The following is a 25,179-nucleotide window of genomic DNA, read 5'->3' on the forward strand; positions in this document are numbered from 1 at the left end:
AGGGACAGTGTTGACATGTCAGGGGGTTGTTAACCATTGTCATAGGGCAATATGTATACTAACTGTTTAATGAGAAACTGTTTGTTCTGCAAACCTTCATCTTAGGTACAAAAAAAAAGAAAAAGAATTATCTATGTGAGATCAAATTGACAAAGCAACTCAAAAGATTTGATGGAAGCCTAGGGGGCAGTGAGTTGAAGATAATGAAGATGGAATAATTTGGAAAAGCATAGTGAAAATAGCAGCACAACTGGAAGAATGTAATCGATGTCACTGAACGGTACATGTAGAAACTTTTGAAATGGCATAACTTTGAGTACGTATATTTTCACCAAAAAAAGTCCTCCAAAGTCGAGAAGGGAAAGTGTGGACATGTTGTGGGGTTGTTATAAAACAATGGGTGTCATAAAACAATGTGTGTACTGACTGTTTAATGAGAAACTATTTGTTCTGCAAACCTTCATCTAAAGTACAATAAAAAAATTTAAAAAAAAAATAGATGGATGAATAGAATTAGTATTCTCTGCCTGATGTCAATTGAGAAAGATTGAAAGTGTCCCTGGCCCAAATCTCTCTCTTATCAAGTATAAATATCTCCTGCAAGCAAAAGGTCTTAAGAAATTATTTACGACTTCTAGTTTGAGGGTGTCAAAATAAATACAACTTTGTGTTCTTCTCTACTTGGAAATTCACCAAAAACAGAAGTTCTTCTACATGTACGTGCAAAAGAATATTTATTTATGTAAGGTTAAGCTTTTCTGAGATTGAGGGTGAAACGCAAACTCTACGTAAACAAAATTAAAGGGTATCTGTAGCTCCCCCAGAATAATGCTAAAGGTGAATATCAAGTAGGGGTATGGAAAGAGACTCGCCAACTATAGTTATTAAACAATAAAAGGAGAATGTGGTTCTCCAAAACAGACAAAGCATCCTGAGGATCAAAACAAACAAAAATGCTATTGGAACAATAAGAGTGAGTGCATAGGTTGGAATTGGTAGCTTGCTAGGACCCTGTGACATGAAAAGTAGTAGGCAATGCTAGGCAGAATGAGGATATATGCAGTCAAGCTGGGGTTTTTTGTTTGTTTTAGTTTTTTTTTAATCAGTCTGTACATGAGACAACTTAGAGGAGAGTGATTCCGAATTGTATGCATCCCTAGAGCTGCAGATGCTTATTGAATGGGGAGAAATAAGGGCAAGACAACTCCCCACCCCCTAGCACACACACACATAATCCAAGGACATTATCCATCAATCCCTCCTGCACATGAATCTCATAAAACAATTGATACAAGAATTCTTATAATTCAAAGATGATTAATTGTCCAAAAGTTACCAGCACAGGATCTATATAAAAATATTACAAGTAAAAGGATAAACAAATGTCAAACACAAAGCACTCAGGAAGAGAGAGAAAAGAAAAAAAGCAACATTACCATTGAGCAGACAAAAAACATGACTGCTTAAATATTGCTGTGAACTCAGTAGAAGAGCTTAAGAAAGATAAGACAATATATAAAGAATAGATAAATATAATGCAGGAAATGCTATAATGAAAAATGGAAGGAAGAACTAAAACAGAGAACTAAAGATCACATTACAAGCAACACAAAAGAAAATAAACGCTGCTAATGACATATAGAGTTCTGGAGGCCAAGAATGAGAAAACGGAATAAAAGTAAATGTGAATGAACCAAGAATTAGAGATTATTAAAGATACAATAGTAGATATGAAAGACTGATGAAGGGGATTCAATATACATATAATTGGTGTTTCTAAAGAAAAGATCTGAACAAACCAAATAGAAAAAAAAAAAAAATCAAGGTATAGTTAAAGAAAGCTTTCCAGGGGAAAAAAAAAAAAAAAAGGCTTAAAATTTTAGATTGAAAAGGCACGTTACGTTCCAGAAGAAATTTCTAAAAAATGATACAAGCGGTCATAGCCTGTTAAAGTTATCGAACTGTAAAATATAAAGAAAAGAATCTCTTAAGAATTTAGGCAAAAGGTCAAATATTGTAAGCGGGAAAAATTCAGGTTAGCCTCAGATTTTTCCACAGGAACTTCAACCTGCAAGAGAGTGATACAATGCCTTTAAGTTTTTAAAAAAGGAATAATCACAGCAACTGATAGTGATTCTACTGGCCTGGGGGGTGGCCTGGGAGTGGATGAAGGGTACCATAGAAGTTTGAGGTGTTAGCAAGGTACTGTGGAGGTCAGAGTAACTTCTAGTTTCTGAAGTTAAGGACTGGCCTGTTTTCCTCTCCAAGTCCATCATGTATAATTCCAGACAGCATTTTTCTCCTGTTAGTTACAGGCATGGACAAAATGTATCTACTTCTATCTAAAACCATTTCCTATACTTCTAAACTGGATTCTTTTCCTGCTCCCTTCTATTCAAGGATTTTACTCCTGCAGCAAAATGTATCTTTTCTTTCCTTCATCATCATTTTTCCCATTCTACTGGTTCTTCTCATCACCATTAGAACAGAATACTATCATTTTTCCCATCTGCAACCATGCCCTTACCTCCCTTTCTCTCTTCAGCCCACTGGTCAGGTCTTTCCTGTACCAAACCACTGAAAACTCTCCTGTGAAGATTTGCAACTACGTCCGCATTGCAAAATCCAATCATCTTTCTCCTTTTTGCATTATATCCTACTGCCTAACAAACATAATTACAGGGTGTATAGAAGGGTGAATACCTATTTCCGATTTATTGGGGTTAAATAGACTTCTGTGAGAGTAAGCTGGGGGAATAGTCTCTTAAGAGCTCTCAGCCTCCAAACTTTTCTCCGCAAGACTTTCAAAATAATCTTTTTTAAGACAAATCTAGCCTTATCACTTCTGCGCCCTCAATTGCCTACTGAGATGAGATCTTTCACAACCTATGCCTTGCTACCTACCTGTTTGATTGTTCAGTGCTCTGCATTGTACTATGCACTTGACAATACTGAGCTTTCTACCGTTCTCCGAGTATGCATGTTGTGTTACGTTCCCATGTCTTTGTGCATATATTTGAGCTCGCTACGTGTGGAGTGCCCTTGGTCTGCCTGAAAAATTGTTCTTTCTTTAAAAGTCAGGTTAAACATTAGCTTTTTTTTGGAAATCCTTACCTGGTAATCAATCAATCTCTCTCTCTTTTTCTCTCTCTCGCTCCCTCTGTCTCTCTTTCTCTCCTCACCACCAAACAGAATTAATGACTTCCTCCTCTGTGTAGCAATAGGTAGACACTACCAGTAATATTATACTTCTCACATTAGGTTATAGACATTTTTTAGCATGCCACTGTACTCCACTGTACTGTGAGTCTCTTGAGGACCAAGACTTTCAGCATTGTTTTCCCAGCACACAGCCCAATGTTGACAGGTAGTAAGAACTTGCAGAGGGTAACAGGCTGGGCTGGAGGTGGGAAAATAAAGGTTGATGAATGAGTAAACTTTCATCAGTATTGATCCAATGAAAAATTAGTTTCCCAATTTTTAAAAATCAAATACAAATGAACATTTAAAACACAGTTCATTCCATAATTTGAAACTCTACTTGTATTCTTGAAGACCTCATTGTTTAGCTTCTGTGTTTAAGGCAGGTGTTCTAAAGCTGGGGCCTATAGACTCCTTAAAAATTCACAGGTGGGCTTTAGGGAGACTGTAAATCCCCTTAAATTCATATGTAAAATGTTGTGTAAATTTACATACGTGCATTATTTTTCTAGGGAGAAGCCCTATGGTTTTCAACAAATTGATATATGATTTAAAGCAAGGTCAAGGAGATACTACAGTGCACACAACTTGTTTTTTAAAGTATAAGATACTAAAAAGATTGTCATGTTCATCTGTAAACTATTTCAGCCCTTTATGTTAAAAATGCAAACTTACAGGTGGATTACTTCTGTAAGTGAAGCTTTTTTTTTTGTCCTAAACGATCTAGTGATGTGAGGTGCCTTAGCAGAAGGAATAGCAACATGCTTTTAAATATAAGACACACGGTGTTAATGTGCTCTGTATGAGCTACATCTCCCTGGGCTAGGCTAGGCTGTGGAGCTTCATTTCCCTGAGTCTGGGGCTTGGGGACCAAGCAACAGTCTTCTGTCCTTTTGCCTCTCCCTTTATCTCAAACCATTATTTGAGAAATAATAGTTATTTAGCATGGAGAATCAGCCCCACTTCCCCAATCAATCTCTTTCTCTCTCTCTCTGCCAAGAGTGGGGGAGGAATTGCTGGGTTTGGCAGCTGTCAGGCCGTCATTACAGGCTCACTGTCCCATCTGCACTACTTAGATTAGTACAGTTGCAGGGGGGTTTACCTAAACAGGCTCTCAGGGGAACAGTAACATACCTCTTGATTTGGCTGTGAAGTTATACTTGTGATTATTAATAGACAAGATAAGAGTGTGGCACTCTATTCATCCACGTTAGGACTAATTGTTCAGTTTGATCTAAGCTGATTATAATACTGATAGATAACCACACCACACTTATAGCCAAGAGCCTTGCCTCAGTGCTGCCATTTGGGTTGATCAGATAGAAAAGAAGGGGGCAGAGGGGAGAAGAAGAAGAAGCTGCTTTGGTTGATTAGCAATGTGCTGCATGGGACCATTTATAATGAAGCATATCATTTAAATTTTCTTTTACAAATGAGTCCAACGCGCATTGCAGGCTGCAGGCTCTGTTAATTGTCACAAACATTGCTTTTTTTTTTTTTTAACATTATTAGCTCTTTGGCAGGATCTCCATTGTTGACTAAAAACTTGGCATGATCAGGGCTTGCTGAATAATTTAGGTGGTTGGCAGCTGGAGAAGGAGAACACACACATCTAGGCAGACAGACATGCTGCTTGAGCTCTTTATATAATAGGATTGTATACAAAGCAGAGTACAGTCAGCAGTGACTTCTGTGTCTGTTTATAGGTAAACACTGATGTTAGTTTTATAGGAAAACTGGAGGGATACTTCACACAAATCGTATGCGGCATATGAGACAGATGCACTGGAGGACTGTTCAGATGACTCGGATCATCTCTGACTCTCACAGAAGATGATTGCTGGAGTTTTCACACACCAGCACTTAGGCTGCCTCCGCAGCTGTGTGTTTGAGGCCTTGATTGCTGGCCACAGCAGCACTCACAGGAGACGTAAACCAAACCAAGCCAAACCCACTGCCGTCCAGTCATCTGCAGCTCATAGTGACCCTATAGGACAGAGCAGAACTGCCTCATACAGTTTCCAAGGCTGTAAATCTTTACAGAAGCAGACTGCCACATCTTTCTTCTGCAGAGTGGCTGGTGAGTTCAAACCCCCACACTTTCAGTTAGCAGCCGAGCGCTTTAACCACTGCACCACCAGGGCTCCTCATAGGAGATGTAGCCACCTAAAACTCAGAAAGCTTGTAGGCAGCTGGCACAAAAGACTTGTGAGTCACAAAGACTATGAAGTATGCTCATTTGGGAAGTCCACATATATGATTATGGCTAGAGGAGTACACAATTATTGCCTTAGGTGGAGGGACATGGAGAAGATCATGGCCTATACTTAGAGCACACACATAACTCTTCTGTATACGAAGCAGGCCCACTAATACCTTCAGTTAGGCATGTTGTACCTTTAGGACTCTGTCATGTTCAGGAGAAAAAGAACTCAACCCAAACTTTCCTAGCCAACAGAATTTATAGACTTAGGTAAAAGAAAGCATAGAGGTGGAACAGGCTTGATAAAGACTCAAATGATGTCTCCAGGACATTGTTTTACTGCCTCCACTTCTGGGCTTTTCCTCCAATATACTGACTTCGTTATCTAAAAGGCTCATCCTCTTGGTGACAAATTGGCTGCCACAGCTCCAGCCTCACATCATCCCCTGTTCAAGGCCAATAAGAAAGGATAAGTGAGATATGGCCAATGAAAGTTCTGAGATTAAGTCTTGTTTTACTGATCATACATGGGTCACAGACCTCTTCTAAAGCAATGCCCACATATCCAGGGGTAAGATTTGGGGAGAATAGATTTGGGGGTTATATAAGAAGTAAAGATGCTATGTGGTCCAAAAAAAAAAACAAAAAAAAAAAAACAGTAAAAATAGAAACATAATTAATACAGTTTCCTTTAGCTTGTTTTATTTTAGAGACTGAGGCCAATTTCTGCTTATCTGCCTTACTCACTGTCTTAGGGCTCGTTTTTGAATAATATACTAGACTAACTATTTCCCTACACAAGTGTGATAGTCATGGTCAGGCTTACTCTCGCCCTGGTCATGCAGCAAAACCTAGAGCCCAGAAGTATATAACTGCTGTGCAGTAAAAATTGTCTGATAAAGTAATAAGTAGAGCCTTGTGTGCCGAAATGGCTGTGCCTGCGTATCAGGAGTAAAGGTAACCATTCTTGAGTCTAAGTGCCATGGTGAATTTCTGTCTGTGTTAAACACACTGCTCACTGAATTTTAGCTGATCCTGTTAGGGAAACTTAGGAGCCATTGAAAAGCTATGTCCATGCTCATGTATCCCTAATCTTCTTTTATATCATACACTGTTTACGGGTTTAGGAGTAAACTGAAGTGAAAACACTGCTCATCTGAGTCTCAGTCCATTCTTGTAAACCTTTATATGTGGACCATTCTTTATGGTTTGCCCGGCTCAGCACACTCAAAATATCACAACAGAGCTAAACCTATTGACCCTAATCAGAGTAGAATCCGTGATCATGGATCTATTCGACTGCACTAATCTGCCATTCATGGAGTTTCATCGTACAACGTAAGCACATTCATAGTGTGAAGCTTCCAGGAAATGAACGTGCTGTGTGGTCTCAGCAGCAGGGTCTTTCTTGACCCTAACCTTTCAAGAGACCTAATTTTTAAAGAGCAATCTTTGTTGACCAGGTAGATAGCACTATGACTTTCTTCCCAGGAAGGTCTTTCACCTTGTTTAGCTCCTTCTTCTACTCTTTCATATGTGGCTAGCACCACTCCACAATATAATTTCATCAATAAAAATCTGATAATCTTCTGAACAACCAATTTTATACTAACACTCATATAGACCAAAAACATGAATATGTAAATATTGTAGGATTTTGATAGGAAAAGATACAAACGAGAGAAGCTGACTACCACCTATCCAATCATTCCAGTTATAGTTTGGGACCTCTGTTCTCGTCTGTCCCACTGTCCACTCCAACATAGTGGCATGTTGGTTTATTATAAAGTCCTAGATTTATCATTTGGAAGTAATTTGCTCTCTGGGAACTTTATTTGTTATACTTCTCCCTGAGTTAAGGCACAGCAGATGTCTTAGAATATTAATATGAATAAAAATAGCTAATTATTTTAGAAGAAAGTGATGAAATCAATGCAATTATTATTGTTGTCATTATTATTATACTCACAGAATACCGTATTTTTACGCAAATAATGCATGCCTTTTAAGTTTGTTTGCCAATTGCTCCCCCTTACCCTCCCCGAGGTATTCATGTAAAAAAAAATTGACAGAGCGGCACGTATGTAAATACCTCGCAGGGAGGGAGCAGTTGGCAAACAAACATAGATGTGCATTATTTCAGTAAAAATACGGTAATTCTTTGATAACACGGACAGATATGCTCCTTACTAGTCTAAGGCTAGGGATAAGATATTGAAACTAATATGACAGAATAAAAAGAAAAAAAGAAACAAGAAAATCTAAACTAAGAAATTGAGAAAAATTGAAAATCTAAAGAACAAAATTCTTATTTTTTCTCTTTTGCTTTACAGAATCTCCTTAATCTTACCTGTCTCCTCATTAATTCCTTTTTTAAAAAATTGATATAATTTATCAATCTTTTGGCTATCTGCACAATCACCACAAATCAAGTCATTGCAGAATCTTTACTCCTTTTTTTTTTTTTTTTTTTTGCCAGCACCAACATTGGACTATGCAGTCCTCCTGACTTTCTTCATTCTCTTCTTCTGTTCCTTTTGTGGTTTCCTTGAGGATATTTTCTTCTCATACAAGCCTTGAAGTCTGTGTTTGGATTCATTTCTCTTAGCATAATCCAAGGACTTGTAAATCATGCTGAAGCCAGTTGTCTCGTCAAAATGGGTTGAATCCAAATACAAAGATGGCACCTGTGTGGTAATGTACATTTTGGCTAGTTTCTCCCTGTCTTAGGTACTGTTGCTTTCCTAGGGTGAAGGACATCGATGATCATTTATTTCTCCTGAAGTATTTGGTTGGCCATGAATTTCCATGATGGCAGCTGATCCTCAGGCAGCCAGGGAGAAGTTTATTCACTCAGTAGCTTAATTATTTACTTATTTACTCATCTTCTCATTCATTCTACAGATGAGTTTTAAGCAATTAATATATGTTAAGCAATGTCCCAGTTCCCGTAACATTAGGTGAATAAAACACAGCCGCAGTCCTAAGAGATTAAATCTAGTAAGGTGAGACATATCTGTCAATAGATGATTAAAATGCCCTTTAGTGTGAGTTTAGGAGGTTAGTAAAAGCTACAATAAGGCTTGTAAAGAGGTCTTATTTAGCATAGGGGAGCTGTAGGGCCAAGGGGAAGAGATGCCAAAGTCAAGCCCTAAAGTTCAAGTCATGTTAACTAGGGGTAAGGAATTTACAAAGGACTATGGGGAAGGAAGAGCATCTGATGTTAGGAAAAGTGCAAACCAGTATGCTTGAAGCCTAGAATGCCAATAGCTGAACGAAGTTGGAAAGATAAGTAAAGCTAGATCATGAAAAAACTTGAATGCACCACTAATGTATTTGGATTTTATCCTAAATGATCACTTTGGAAGCAGAGTGAAGATCAAATAAGGTTAGTTTAAGACTGGAGGCTGTAAGAACATTTACAGAAATAGGAAAGACCTAGGAGGATGGCAGTGAGGAGGTAGGGAAGGAAACAGACCAAATCTAGGGATTTAAGGAGACAGAACTGATAATTCTTAATCCATTCTTCTTCCTTCTGTCAGTTTCCAGGCTAAGATAGTCTGTTCCCTTGACTCTCTCTTCCATTTATTTTTTCTAAAACCTACCTGCCTCTCTTTTATCAGGTGTACCTCTGACTTTACACTTCTTCCAATTCAATGGAGAAAAAATGTTTCGTAGATTTACCTGATTGCCCATTGACCGAAGTAGAGCATTAAAAAAAATACATTGAAAACACTCTCCTCTGTAGTGTGAGAAAGAGCATAGACGTGAATAGGCCACAGAAACCAAAAGCCTTTGTTTAAGTAATGCTGCTGTGTTAGACAACTGGGGCGTCATCCAAATACAATCTGCATTGCTGTGTAATGCAGCAGCCCTAAACCAGATTGAGGTAGCTGCTAAAACAGTAGGCAGGTTTTACCATGACTCTCTTGCATTTCCCTACAGAACTTCATTCTGGTTTCTGGAGATGGCACTCAGACCCCCAGGAAGAAGTTTGATTCAAAAACAAGACACAGAAAAGGAAGCGTTGTCCCTCTATGTTCTCTGGACTTTCAACGTGTAACCAAAGTACTGTTGGTCCTGTACCAGGAGAAACAACAGGCTGAATGTAAGTGAAACATCTGAATATGATTTCCAACAATAATTATGGCTATCCTTGTGCTTCCAGAATGAACATCTGATTACTATTAAACTTTATTTCCCTGGAAAAATAATCCTCTTCAATTGCATAAGCATTCTTGAATTATAGCCAAAGAAATATGTTTCAGTAGTTCCTTACAATATACATTTCATTACATATTAATGAATCAAGCAAATCAATGTTCTAATAGACCATTAGATGCCTTTTTCATGTCTCCATCCATCCGTCTAAACATGCAATCAAATGAAGCGAGATCCACATCATGACTACAGATTAAAAGCATCGCAACTCATAATTTTATCCAGATATAATTTTAAATAAGTTTCAGGAGATGGGTATATCAAAATGATACTGATTAATTCCAAAAATCCCATGTTTACACAACTGTCATGTTATTCTACACTGTCATCCCATCTTTGTTGAAACTAAGCGATGACATTGAGGCCACGATGATAAATTAAGCAATGGAGTTGGATAACTATGTATAAAGAGCCAAGGAAAAGGGAAATATGTGTTCCTAACTTTTGGTTAGTTAATAATTGATGGCATTCTGGATATATGAAATATTCTGCTAGCAAGATGTTGCAAGGAAGGGAGATGAAAGAATTGACATCTGTAGTTCAAGTGATTAAGAAAATTTCAGTATAGACATGTGAAGCTCCCTTTTCCTTACTTTGAAAAATTAATGTGAAGAACACATTGAGCAGATTTCAAATTGTAGCATCTATTTGAAATACGACATGAGTCTTTCAAACATCTCTTTTTAATATCCCACTCTTAGTATAAAATTGAAAATGGATTGCACTTGATAATCTGAATAAACGCCTTGTTAAATCCAGTTTTATTTTTAAGTAAAGAGTTTCTGAAAATGAGCAGATTGGCCTGAGGTCAGACTCTTACTTTTCTACTACACCAACCTCCTGCCCTTCTGCCACTTGATCACTATTGTATAATCCGCTGGCCTTCTTTTCAGGTCCTTCAACGTATCAGATTCCTTTTGCTTCAAGGTCTTCACCTACTCCCCAAAGACACTAATCTAACCGGCCAGGTATTTCTCCTTTTAAAATAAATCCCCAAAGATTCTAATGTACAGCCCAGTTTGAGAACCACTAACAGCTCTTTGAAGGCAGAGACTCTGTCAGTCTTATCATCTGTCTGTTAAGGCGTAGGACATTGTAACATTCAAGAAATATTCATTGAATGAATAAATTAAGACGATAAGAGAAAAGAAAGAGAGAACAATATAAGAAAAAACCGAGACTACCCAACAAATCGGTTGGTGTACAACTAATTCTTTATTTTCTGTGAATAAACACATATTTCTTCTAATGCAATCATGGCAACTCTTAGTTCTTAGAGCTCACAAGAGCCTCTGGAGCACAAGAACCTTTTAATAAAGTAGCTCCTCTTTGTTATAAATCATTCATGGAGTAAGAGACACTTGCAGAACTAGCAGTGTTACTCACTTTGATAAATCTCATAAATACAAAGAGTTTAACAACAGGCTCATAAAAAGGTTGTTCAGGATGAAGTCCAAAGGCCTACGGCTACTTGTGTACACTTTGCTAAAGAATGTCCAGGATGAACAGTTAAAGAAACTGGAGACTGATTATCATGTTCCAATCATTAAATGAATCAAGACCCAATAATTCCTCTCGAAATGGAAGGTAGCTCTCTGTATATCATGAGCTCTCTAGAACAACGCTAATGTAAAATGATAAAGGTCTTGGATAGAAAGAGAAACACTAAAAGCTTAATTGTATTTTCTATTCCATTTTGTGTGCCTTTCATAAAGGTAAGTACTTAGATGCCTTTAAAAAAGGGACTTAAATAAAGAACTAAAGGGCTAATAATGGTGTTAAAAGCTATAACACCTTTTGAAAATTTACCATGTGACTTTATGTGTAGTATCTCATTTGATTTTTGCAATAACTCCTTGCGATAAATGATACCATTCATATTTGTGAGGTTAGCTGGCCTGCTGAAGCCTTACAGCAATAACTGGTAGAAGTGGCTCTAAGCCCTCACTCTGCACCTCTCTCCTCTCTATACTCACCTCAGAGGCCTCCAGGGACGTTTTGTGTACCTTGTAAATTATAAAACAAATCCCAAATGTATGTCCTTTTCTTGCAGAAACTTTTCTTGCATTCTTCTCTTACTGGTCTATGGGGCTGTTGTATCATCAGGGCTAATTATTTTGGAATAACTCTAATACATAACACAATTAAGCATTTTTGAACAGAGTTGATGAAAAGTAAAACTGGCACAAACTGTTCTCTCAATTTCACATATACAAACTTAAAAAAATCTAAGTAACTCAAGTGATATGGTGAGATTTGATTAGTCTTTTTCTGCGGACTTGAAATGCCATCACAAGCGCCAGCAGCTTCACAAAGTATCTACTATGTGCCAGGCACTCAAATAGAGACTCTCCATGTCTTATATCTCATGGAATCTTCAAAATTATCCTCCTTTCCCAGATAGAGACGATTGGACTTTGCAAAGTTACATAACTTAAAACTCAAACAAACTCATTGCTGTTGAGTCAATTTCAGCTCATAGTGACCCTATAGGACAGAGTAGGACTGCTCCATAGAGTTTCCTAGGCTTTCCTAGGCTTACCAAAGCAGATGCCACATTTTTCCACCTTGGAAAGGCTAGTGGGTTGGAACTGCTGACCTTTTGGTTAGCAGCTGAGCACTCAACCACTGTGCCAGCAGGTCTCCTGTTATGTAACTTACTCAAGGTAAAAGAGCTGATAAATGACAGGGTTAGAATTCAAATACAGGTTTGTCTGATATCTAAAGCTTCCACTATACCAACTCCTCCCAGGGAAATAACTGAATATTTCTGTATTAGAAAACAGTGTATTGGATTATTTTTGTTGACTTAACTAGGAATTTAAGAATCTTCTTTTTTTTCCCATCACTGGTCCTAACAAATATTGCTCTTTACCCAAACAAGTAGGAAATGTTAGAAGGGATGTATGGATCCCTGAAGAAGAAAAATAGTTTTAAGGAAAAATTTTATTTTATTTTTTTCTAAAATACTAATGCCAAGGTACTTGACAGGATAGGAAATGGTGCTCTTCACGACCACTTGGCTCCGGACAGAGATGCTTTTCAGATAAAACCAGTACTGAGTAAAACATTTTTCATCTGATCACAGCCAAGAGTTTTATTTTTTAAAGCAAAACCAAGTGCAAATTGTGTTTGTTTTTGAAATGATGATCTCTATTTTACAAGTGAAATTCCACACACCAAAGTGTGAGTTTATTTTGATAAAACCACATTTCAGATTTCACATGCAACTGGGTATAAAATCAGGACATGTGGTGGGGGGTTTTCATAAAAGTCAAAATCTGGTAATTAGCACCAAAACTGTTCTTTGAAATCTGAAAGTATTGGAGATAATAGAAATAGAAGCTCATGGAAATGCCAAGAATTTCATGCTCTTACTAAATCCTACCCAACTATCACTAAGCCCCAAGGTGAGACACATTTTTAATCTATTATGCCATTGTTATTTAAAAAAAAAAGATATGATCTTATTTTTGCAAGTTTTTCTATTTCTCTGAAGGTTTTTCCTTGTTTTTAATTGTTCAAACTTGAAGCTGAGTTTTACCAACTTGGAAACTATAGCATAAACATGAGCACATATATTATCTTTTAACCAGAAAAAGAAGCACTGCATAAAGCATTGTATCTAAGTCAGTATCTCCATGTGAGTAACCAGGAAATAGTCCAAGGAGAAACTTAGATAAATTAGATTTTTTTAAATTTTACTTTAGATGAAGGTTTACAGAACAAACTAACTTCTCATTAAACAATTAGTACACCTATTGTTTTGTGACATTGGTTACCAACCCCACAACATGTCAATACTCTCCCCTTCTTGACCTTGGTTTCCCTATTACCAACTTTCCTGTCCCCTCCTGCCTTCCAGTCCTTGCCCTTGGGCTGGTATGTCTCTTTAGTCTCATTTTGTTTTATAGGTCTGTCTAGTCTTTGGATGAAGGATGAACCTCAGGATTGACTTCATTACTGAGCTAAGAGGATGTCTGGGGGCTATACTCTGAGTTTGTCCATTCTCTGTCAGGCCAGTAAGTCTGGTCTTTTTTTATGAGTTAGAATTTTGTTCTACATTTTTCTCCAGCTCTGTGCAGGACTCTCTATTGTGATCCCTGTCAGAGCACTCAGTGGTGGTAACTGGGCATCGTCTATTGTGCTGGACTCAGTCTGGTGGAGGCTGTGGTAGTTGTGGTCCATTAGTCCTTTGGACTAATCTTCCCCATGTCTTTGGTTTTCTTCATTCTCCCTTGTTCCAGACAGGGCCAAAGAGAAACTTAGGATGGATTATCTGAGAAGAAACTGAAATCCTAAAGTCCCTCACTCCCTAACTGGTACTCATTTTTGTCTCTTTTTATAGAGCATGTGGGGGGTGTGTGTGTGTGTGTGTGTGTGTGTGTGTGTGTATTTTAATTCTGCCAGCTTTAACAGTAGTTAAAAATAAAATAAAATCTACCTTGGCAACTTTCCAGAACAAATTAGTGACTGGATGCCTGATTCTGTTGATTTCAATAGCTGCATCACCTCCTGTTCTCCAGTGTACCTCATGCCTATATTATTATTTAGCAGAGGAGTACTAGGATTTAATGTTTTAAGAACTGGCAGCAGACTGTACCAGCAGTCCTTAAACAGCAGCATACTATATTTATTTGTATACTGCATTTAATCCAATGTATGTAATTTTATCTCCAAATTCAACATTTGTTGGCCATTAAATAGAGAATGATCCTGTTTAAATCACAACAGCAGTCAAAACAGGGACAATGCTGTATTATAGCTCGGATGTGAACTGAATAGTTTATACCATTTTTTTGGAAAACAACCAATGTCTTTTATTTCAAATAATACCTCGTATTTTTATAAAAAGTAAGTCAAACCTTTAGTTATGTAGGAAAACCATTTCAAATACTCTAGGGGAATTAATTTGTACTAAAATACCCCAAAATAACTTCTTAACCAATAATGTCACCTATGACGCCAAGAGTGATGGAATACTGGCATTTTAATATATGTATGAGAGACATTAGTAGTACCAATTTTAAGAGGCTTAACATTGTTAACACAATTAACGCTTTTATTTATTTATTTGTTTATTTACTCATTCATTTATTTATTTTGTCAGGGGGTGAGGAGGAAACAGAATGTGGGTGGTGTTAAGGGAAGAAGGTTAAAAACAAAACAAAGTTACTTATATTTGCAGATGTAAAAATACAAAACTGATCTGCGCTAAGCTATTATGTCAAATTTTGACTCACAGTGACCCCATAGGACAGAGTAGAGCTGCCCCATAGGGTTCCAAGGCTGTAATCTTTACAGAAACAGACTACCACATCTTTCTCCTGCAGAGGGGCTGGTGGATTTGAACTGCCGACCTTTTGGTTAGCAGCTGAGCGCTTAACTACCAGGGCTCCTTTAGCTATTATGTAGCAAGATACAAATCTATTTCATTAATTGAAGGAGCCCAGATTATTTACTTTGTAGGTTCCAAGTTATTTGTCCCACACGAATTGCATCATTTTATCTTCTGAATATTGAGTTTGGACAAAATCATTTAGCCAGACATTGGGCACGTGAAATCATTCTATCATCTGGGACTAAGGGAACAAGATGTAGAGAGCCAGGGATCACAAGCCAAATGATGGTCCCACTGCCCAAAATCTCTTATGGTGTCTCCAAGTAGCCTTGCATGCTTAATGTGTTCCTCTTTGGCTGAGTCTGCACACTGCAGAGTGAGCAAGTCTTCTGTGGCAATAATATACATAGAGAGAGAGAGCTGGTTTCTAAAATGCTTTGGCAGAGTAGAAAGACACTGCCACTGACTAGCTTGAGAACCTGGAAAAATCACTAAATCACTTCACTTTCTGGATCTGTTTCTTTATTCATAAAATAAATGAGTTGGATTGGATTACTTTTGGTTCACTTCAGGAGGATTTTTTCATCACCTGTTATATGAGGTGCTAGGGATGTAAAGATGAGTCAGACACATCCCTGTCCTGGAGGACTTTCCAGTCTAAGGGGAAGTGATACATAAACAGATGATTTTGAGATAATATGTTGTTGAGACATATTCACAGACCTCTGTAGGAATCTAAGGTTGATTTTATGAATCTTTGCTAGTAACTTTTATCAAGACTTTTTCCTCGATAAGACTTGATATCATGCCCTGATCTCAGGAAGGAAGAGGTAACATTAGGAGGAGGAAAATTAAGAAGAGTTGAGGGAAGGACATGGGACAAGAGACATGGTTTTTGTTTCCAAGAAGAGACAAGGGAAAAAGCAGGGAAAAGCAGCCAAGAAACCTCACATTCAAATGACTTAATTATCTCTCAGCTGGCTTGTGCAATGCTGAAGTGATTTATCTCTCCAACTTGAACCGTGAGCAGCCAAAGAAACAGCTCTGTCTCCTTCCTAATAAATACAACGTTCGAACTCAACACATGATTGGATAACTTTGTCAATCACAAAAGTGGTCAAAGAACTGAAAAGATGTGCTTGATCATATTCCAGCCAAAGTGTAATGGATTTTGTTGATGATTTTGACAACCATGTCATTTCATTTTTAAAATCCATAAGGCCTAGGGGTTAAAATATTAGTAATGTGCACTTCTTGATATTCTATAATTTAAAATTGCAGCTTGTCACCCCATTTTGCTACAAAACTCCAAGTAACTATGGCAAGCTACCTGGGTAGATCTGTATGCATGTATGTTTTCCCTCCTTTGGATTACAACGAGCAGGGACGTACACACTGATAATTTAGGCTGCCAAGATTTTGAAGATAAAATAATACTTTAAATAGGAAGATCTGAAGTTTCCCTGCAAATGGCTTGGGATATAGCCTTTGTGATTTTTAATCCTCTTTTCTTGCTGTGTATTGAGTTCAGTGCTTCAAATTGGGAAAATATATATCTGAGAATTGAGAGGGAAAATGTCCTTGCCAAACAGATGTTGGTAAATTGCCAGCTGAAACAAAGTTGTGATGTTGGTGACAACAAGATTGGTTTCTAGAGGATATTTAGAAAGCAAAGAGTCTGGCTTTGCTATCATTTCCTTCAGGAAGAGCCTGGATGATGGGCTACAGCACATTACCAGCTAGGATCTTGCTTCCAAACATCTGGATTCCTAGTCTCATCCATTTAAAAAGATTTACTCATTGTAGCTTGTTGTTTGTTGAGATTTCAGCCGTGAGAGAAAACATTCGGCCACCTCTTCTCCAGACATCCATTCCTTGCCTTGCCCAGCCTTGATCTTTTTAAAAGATTCAAAGGATCTCTCCTTTAAATCCCTTTTTTCCTCTTACAAACACATCTAACATTTAAATATCTATTGCTTTTTCTTTTTTTTCATGGTGTACCCTTATCAAATCAAAGGTAAAAGGAAGTTTAAGCAAACCTGTCCAAAGCAATGAATGTTTTTGTCTCAGTTATTCAGACAGTTGAGGGCAAAATGTATTTAGGGTTTGAATTATACAGAAAACTGATTTTCATTTCACATCATTTCATTGGTATAGAACAGCAATTCACAACCCGGTTTTTACATCAGAATCATTTGGGAAATGTTTGAGGATAGATATGCTCAGGCCCTAACCCAAACCTATGGAAGCAAGTGAGAAAAAAGAAAGGTTATTTTGAAAAAGACCTCGAACTCTGATTAAGAAACACTAGTCTAGAATTTTGTTCCGTTTAATATTAGTGTGAACACCTGATTCAAATTAGCCTGTTGCTACATTCTTTGTGAGGGAGTGGGGGTGGGAAGAGGCAGATTGTGTACATAAGAAGTATTTAAAATTGTACAGGTGATTTATTAGAACAAGCAAAATTACTGAACAAAAGCTTAATATACAAAAAAAAATCAATAGTATTTCTATACACCAACCACAAAGAGTTAGCATATGATATTTTTCAAAGAGAAAGCATCAAAAATATCAAATACCAAATATCAAGGAATGAATCCATAAAAGAAGTGAAAAAAAACAACAAACTATTCAATCACTGAATTAATTAAAAGGTATAAATAAATGGAAACATATATCATATTCATGGGCACAAAGACTCAATACCAGGAAAATGTCAATTCTCCCCAAATTGATAAATGCAATATATAATATATACAACAGGGCTTGTTTTTGTTTTTATTGTTTCTTTTGGAATTTGACAAGCTATTTCTAAAATGTAAGAAAATGCAAAGAGCCAAGAATAACCAAAATACTCCAGAAAAGGAACAAAAAATAGAAGGACTTGCTCTAACAGGTATGAAGACTTATTGTATAGCTAAAGTATTTAAGACAGCATGGTCTTGGCACAAGAATAAGTATATATACACACATATATATATATATACATGTACACACACACACATATATATAACCCGTTGCCATCAAGTTAATTCTGACGCATAGTGACCCTATAGGACAGACTAGAACTGCTCCATAGGGTTTCCAAGGAGCGACTGGTGGATTCGATCTGCTGACCTTTTGGTAAGCAGCAGAGCTCGTAACCACAGAGCCACCAGCGCTTCGTATATATATATATATATATATATATCTCCTTGGTAAATATACATATTTACCAATAGATCAGAATAGATATTGAAAAAAAAGTAGACATTTGATTTATGATGAAGTGTCACTGAAGAACCAATGGAAAAGATGATTCTTGTATTTTTTCAATAAATAGTCTTGGGATAATTTCGTATTTATGTGGACAAAATGAAACTGACCATACATGAAGCTTAATTTCAAGAGGAGAGCTCTAAATGTGAAAAACAAAGCAATAATTATTTGCAAAATAATATAGAAAATATTTTTATGATTTCAGGGTTAGGGATAAAAAAGAACAGAAAATAAAGAGTACTTAACTATAAAGAAAGGAGCCCTGGTGGTGCAGTGGTTAAAGCACTCGGCTGCCAAACGGGAGGTCGGCGGTTTGAACCTACCAGCCACTCTGCAGGAAAAAAGACACGGCAGTCTGCTTCTGTAAAGATTTACAGCCTTGGAAACCCTATGGGGGAATTCTACTTTGTCTTATAGGGTCTCTATGAGTCAGAATAAACTCATTGACAGTGGGTTTAGTTTAGTTTTGTTAACTATAAAGAAAAGCCTGATAAATTTGCCCACATTAAAAACTTTAAATGTCTTCTCATCTGAAGTCACCAGTGAGAGAATAAGAAAGCAAGCTATAGAGTGGAAGAAGATATAAGCAATGTATATGTTTCACAAGGAGCTGGATCCAAAAAATACAGACTTTCTATAAATCAGTTTTAAGAGAAAGGCAATTCTACTTAAAAACGAAAATACAAGAAGCTAGATATCCATATAGTTGATAAAAATAGGTGAAGGTTCTGAACTTCATTAGTAATCAAGGAAATGCAAATAAAAGCATCATGAGATTCCACACCAGAAAAACTAAAATTAAAAAGACTGGCAATAACAAGTATTGGAGAAAACTTGAAGCCACAAGAACTCTAATACATTGCAGGTGGAAATATAAATTGCTACAACTTCTTAGGAAACGAATTGGGCATTATTTTCTAAAACTGAATGTACACAAGTCTTATGAACCAACCATTCCACCCTTGGTATTTACTTTAAGAAATTTGCACACATGTGCACCAAGAAGCATTTACAAAAATGTTCACAGCAGGATTATTTACAATAGCTAAATGTCCTTTTTTTTTATTTTTCATTATTATTGGTTTTTATTATCAATATCTTTATAAATCCAATCTTTAATTGTCTTTGGCGGTTGGAAACATTACATATAAACTAAACTTACAGATATATTTTAATATTGTATATAGTACATACTACTAATGATAAAATGTACACAAAAAAAAAGAGGTCATTAAGTGTGGTTTATTGTAATTCAAGTATGTCATAGGTCGGGGACTACCTGTACTCAAAGAATGTTGCTAGACTTTGAGGATATAAAGGTGCATAATCCATGTCTCCCTTACCCTAGCAATGTACTTAGAATATATTAAACCAGTTGCTGTTTAGTCATCTCCAACTCATGGTGACCCCATACGTGTCAGAGTAGAACTGTGCTCCATAGAGTTTTCAATCTGATTTTTCGGAAGCAGATTGCCAGGCCTTTCTTCTGAGGTTCCTCTGGGTGGACTTGAGACTCCAGCCTTTTGGTTAGCAGCCAAGTGCATTAACCATTTGCACCACCCAGGACTCCTAGATTATATTAAAAACCCAAAACAAACCCACTGCCATTGAGTCAGTTCTGACTCATAGCAACCCCATAGGGTTTCTAAGGCTGTAAATCTCTACGGAAGCAGACTGCCACATCTTTCTCCTGTAGAAGCACTGGTGGTTTTGAACTACTGACCTTCCAGTTAGCAGTTGATTGCTTTAACTGCTGCATCACCAGGGGTCCTTAGGCACACAGTAAAAGTTAAATTAATTGATTAATTCATTATTATATCCTCAAGGTACTTATGATCTACTGGGTCTACCAACACATAGTTCAGAACACAGCCCTAATACTTGGGCAAGAATTCCCAAGGTTTGATTAATCTACTACACATATGCTGCCTCTTGTCATTGCCGTCGAGTTGATTATGACTCATAGCAACCCTATAGGACAGAGTAGAACTACCATAGGGTTTCCAAGGAGTGACTGGTGGATTGAATTGCTGATCTTTTGGTTAACAGCCGAGCTCTTAACCACTGTGCCACCAGGGCACCAATAGGTAGCATGAGATAGTCTAAGTCACTTTAGGACCAAATATTAGTGCCAAGATCTGAACTATGGGTTGGTCTAATTGTTCTCCATCAAGGGAACATAGAAATCATAAGGCCTTCCACTTTTTGCTGAACTACCCACGATATCCATGAACTAGCCCTCTACTTAAATATTGTCTTAATGCTCTAATCAGCCAAAAGATGTTTATTAAGCACCTATTTAACATGGGGTAAGGCATTATGTCTGGAAAAGACCCCCGTCTTTAGGAAACCTTAGAAACAAGCATTTGGCAGTCATGAGAAGCAACATATTGTACATTTTGTAGGGGCTTGGGGACAGGCTCTGGAGCCAGCCTGCTTGAGTCTGAATCCCAGTTGTGCCACTCACCAGCCAGTGGCCTTGGTAAGTTGTCCACTTTGCACCTCATCTCTGTGTTCTCATCTCTCACTGAAAGTGGTAGCAGCAGCAATGATAACAACACCTACTTAATAGAGATGTCACAGGATACGTACTTGGCACATAGAAATTGATTCATAAATGTTAGCTATTGTTATTCATCCAACAACTATATATTAAGCCATTCCTATTTGATAGGTGGAGCCCTGGTGGCACAATGGTTGAGTTTGGCTGCTAACCCAAAGGTCAACAGTTGGAATCCACCAGCTGCTCCTTAGAAACCATATGGGGCAGTTTTACTCTGTCCTGTAGGCTTGCTATGAGTCGGAATTGACTCAACGGCAACAGGTTTGAGTATTTTGTTTGTTTTTTTGATAGGCATTAGGAATACATTAATGAACAAAATAAATATAATCACTATCCTCATAGAGGTTTCAGTACAAAAGAGCTGGGCAAATAAACAAGCAAGTGTAATATATTCCTAAATAAATAAATTACTAATCTTGTTTTTAACTGGGAAGCTGTTCATTTTCTTTGAAAGTTATATAACTCCCTCCCCACTATATGTCTCTAGGGAGTACCTGAACTGGCAACCAAAGGAGTCCCAGAGGACACTATGTCCTCCAGTCTAGAGGTTTAAACTATTTAGAAAGGACAATGGAAAGCAGCAAATAAGTTCAAAGTCCTGTTTGGAAGCTAAACTAATACTACCCCAGCCTTCCTGCCGCTCTGCTTCTCCATTCACTTCATTGTCTCTCTTTTGTTGTGAGCAACAAATACATGTACAACAGGAGAGAAAGAGGGAGGAAACACGCTTCTAAGACAGAGAGGGAAGAGACAGACAGATGGACAGACAGAGACAGAGAGAGACAGACAAGCAGACCAAAGTAGAGCCAGAATATCTGTGGGCTTGATTGCTTTTTTTTAATTCTGAAACTGCACTTTAATTATTTTAACATATATACCTCATTCTTCCTTTAAAGGAAAGGAAAAACTATAGTGTGTCTACAGATATACACCGGTGAAATAAAAATATTACTCTTTTGAAGACAATAAATACTTCAGCAGCAAAATAAAGAAGGTAAATGTGTATGAGAAAACCAACCGTGGGCTTTTTATTATCTTGGATCAACAGTGTTCTTTCTCCACCGAGTGTAGTATGGAGAGAAAAAGAACATTCTCCAGTACTAGTCATTTATTATCTATTTTTATGCTTTAATTATTTGTGGAAATTCCTGAAAGCTTTTTATTCGGCTGGTTCTACTGACAGTCAAGTTTGTACATTAAGGAGTGAGAAGACAAAGCACTGACTCGAGAGGAGAAAGCTGTGCAGGTAGTTCGGTGCTGGTGAACCTTACAGCTGCAAAGTTAGAAATCATTTGATTTGAGGATGATTCTAAATAGAAAGAAAATCACGTTAATGGCACAATTTGACTTCATTTCTAGATGTTTTGAAAGAGTTTTCTACTGGTGGAAAAAAAAGGTAGCCGAAACTTGCTACATCTGTGAGTTTTCCTTTACTCTGCTCCAAGGATCATATCACTGCTGTTTGTGACTAGTAGGAGACCCTTTATGTCCCTGGAGAGAGGTAGTGCTTGGTTGGTTCCAGAGTGAGGACATGATCATGAATAATAATGATTCAGGAAGGTTAATCTGGTAGCGTGAGGATTCATTGGTGCCCATTCATTCGTTCATCTCTTCATTTTTTCATCAACAAATATACAGAGTGTCAGGCACACTATTAAGTATTAGATGAGGAGACTAAGTAATTCAGTTTGAAAGAAGAATTGAAGCAGAATAGTGGCTCTAATACATTGCTAATTCCTAAAATTTATTTGTTTAAACCGGTTAGGGTTTTTGTTTCTTTGTATTGGTTTTGGTTTTAATTTTGGTTTGTTTGTAGGTTGTTTTTTTTTTTTTTTTTTTGTCTTTGTTGTTTTTCTGTCTGCTTTTGTTTGTTTTTCAGGGATGGAATTGCCCTCATCCATACACAAAGGCTCACCCTTTTACTCTAGAGATCAGTAGGACTCATTGGTTATCCGTGATAACACGTATTTTGAAGACCTGGTGGCCTAGTGGTTAAGAGCTGGGCTGCCAACCAAAATGTCGGCAATTCGAATCTACCAGCCACTCCTTGGAAACCCTATGGGGCAGTTTTACTATGTCCTACAGGGTTGTTATGAGTTGGAATCGACTAGACGGCAACGGGTTTTTTTATTTTTGGGGTGGGGGGTGTTTGTCTAAGGTTGGAGCTCTCATGGTGCAGTGGTTAAGAGCTGGGTGCTAACCAAAAGGTCAGCAGTTCAAATCCACTAGCCACTCCTTGGAAACCCTATGAGGCAGTTCTACTGTGTCCTACAGGGTCGCTATGGGCCGGAATCGACTCGATGGCAACGAGTGTGTGTATGTGTTTAAGGTTATATTATTTTTATTGTTATTTCTAGCAACCAAATAATACCGACTATTCCTGGAGCACCTATTAAGTTCCCAGCACTGTTTGAGTTACTTTAAATCTATTATCACTACTCCTTCTAAAAGACCAGAAAGGGGATTTTTGTTATTCCCATTTTACAGTTTAAAAAATCAAAGCTCAATGAGGTTAAAAATAGCTATATAGCTAATTAGCCATGGAGCCAGGATCTAAATGAGTCTGGCCCATGTTCTTCAGAGCTATACTTATTTTGTTCTTTCTTTCATAAAAACTTGACCTTAGAGAGTAGCACAATGACAACTGCAATTCCTCTAAATTTATACCAAAATGGGAAACTGCTCTTGGTTTTGCCTTTTTTCAGAGACGTCTCCCAGAGAATTTATTCCAGCAGCTTCTGACAATACAGTGAGCAACACACGATAGGCATCATCTTTTCCCCACGCACACTCACACCTGAACCTTGAGTTTCCTCATTGCCTTGCACATCACACTCTTGTTTGAAGGGAATCCCACTTTCCCACTTGCATCCATCATTCACCTGTCATCCCATTCCACTGGTGAAGTTTTTAACAAGATGTTTTTTTTTTTTTTTAAATCTTTCTTCGCTAACCTTCCCACTCAAGGCCTTTGCTCTGACTACAGTTTTAAAGTTAGCTCATTTTCCTGTTCCGGGTTCACGTTCTTGGGAGCAGCAATTAACATAGGCACCTGTTTCGTTGGGTTTTGCTTTTTACATATTAAAGGGCAGAGACAACCTGCTTGGGTTGGCCTGAGCTTCTTTCTGATCCTGCAGGAGCCATACAACAATATCCATCTGTACAACCCTAGCAGGGTAATTTAGAAGTTGTTCAAGGAGGAAGCTTCGAGGTGCTACTGCTTGAGGTTTGAGGATGGACCCATTACAGCAAGAGTATGACCTCTTCCCAAATACCTGTCAGAGCAGCAGATGTACTCTGCTGAAATTTCACCTCTCTCTTCTGATGCAGGGGATGAAAGTGCCTCTGAAGAGGAACAAAGACATGTGCTATCAGAAAGCATAGCAATTTCCCATTGTATCTGAATGGAGTATATTGCTCTTTCGGTTTTGCTAAGATTACACAATAATGTAATTACATTGACACTTTTCACCTGGGAACCTAAAAAAATGAATGCTAATGCAGCTGCACTGTGGGGAAGGAAGCTTCCTGAATGGTGAAGACACTGTTTTCTTGTTACCAGAATTCTGTCTGATTTCATCAGTTTTCATCAACACAGGCTATATGAACCCCACTAGTGCTCCATATGGGAGCACATGTGTGTTTATTGCATAGGGTAGGGGTTCATGAACTCAATACTCTCCTTTCCAGTTTTTTTCTTATTAGCCTGCCTAGAGGCCTTATGAATACTCATATATTCTGCATATAATTGGTTTAGGGCTAGCTTTATTTTAAAAATAGAAGTTGAATCAAGTAATGTGAGTATTGCAACTAAACGAACACTGAAGATTTTGATTAACACTCCATTGCTTGTGCCCTATGCCTCAAGCACTCTGCACCAGTAGGATAAAATTTCAAGCTAGGCATACAAGAGAACTCTTTTGTTGTTGTTGTTGTTTACCTTAATGAAAGACGTAAAGTTAGTGTAGGTAGAGTTGCAATGTTTAGTGGCTGACTTGTCATCTCAATAGCCATGTCTAAACATGGGAAAATTGTGTGTCTTAGTGAGAAATCAAGACTCTTATATAGCTTTCTCTTAAAAAAAAAAAATTGAGATTGTCAAGAGAGACAATGAGAATAGAAAATGAGGAGAAAAAAGAAATAAAATGAGAATAATGATAAATTTATAAGCTTTTAACAAAGATTAGAAAAGAAGTATATAAAACAAATATCATAGTACCAGACATTTAACTTCCAGTTAAGAACAGAAAGAGAAGGCAAGCATTGTCATCTTCATCTTCATCTTCAACTATATGAAGAAGAATGTGGCATCATTAACAACCTTCGATACGCAGATGGCACAACCTTGCCTGCTGAAAGTAAAGAGGACTTGAAGCACTTACTGATGAAGAT

This window comes from Trichechus manatus, unplaced genomic scaffold (genome assembly GCF_000243295.1).
Source record: "Trichechus manatus latirostris isolate Lorelei unplaced genomic scaffold, TriManLat1.0 scaffold00009, whole genome shotgun sequence".
Classification (NCBI taxonomy): Eukaryota; Metazoa; Chordata; class Mammalia; order Sirenia; family Trichechidae; genus Trichechus; species Trichechus manatus.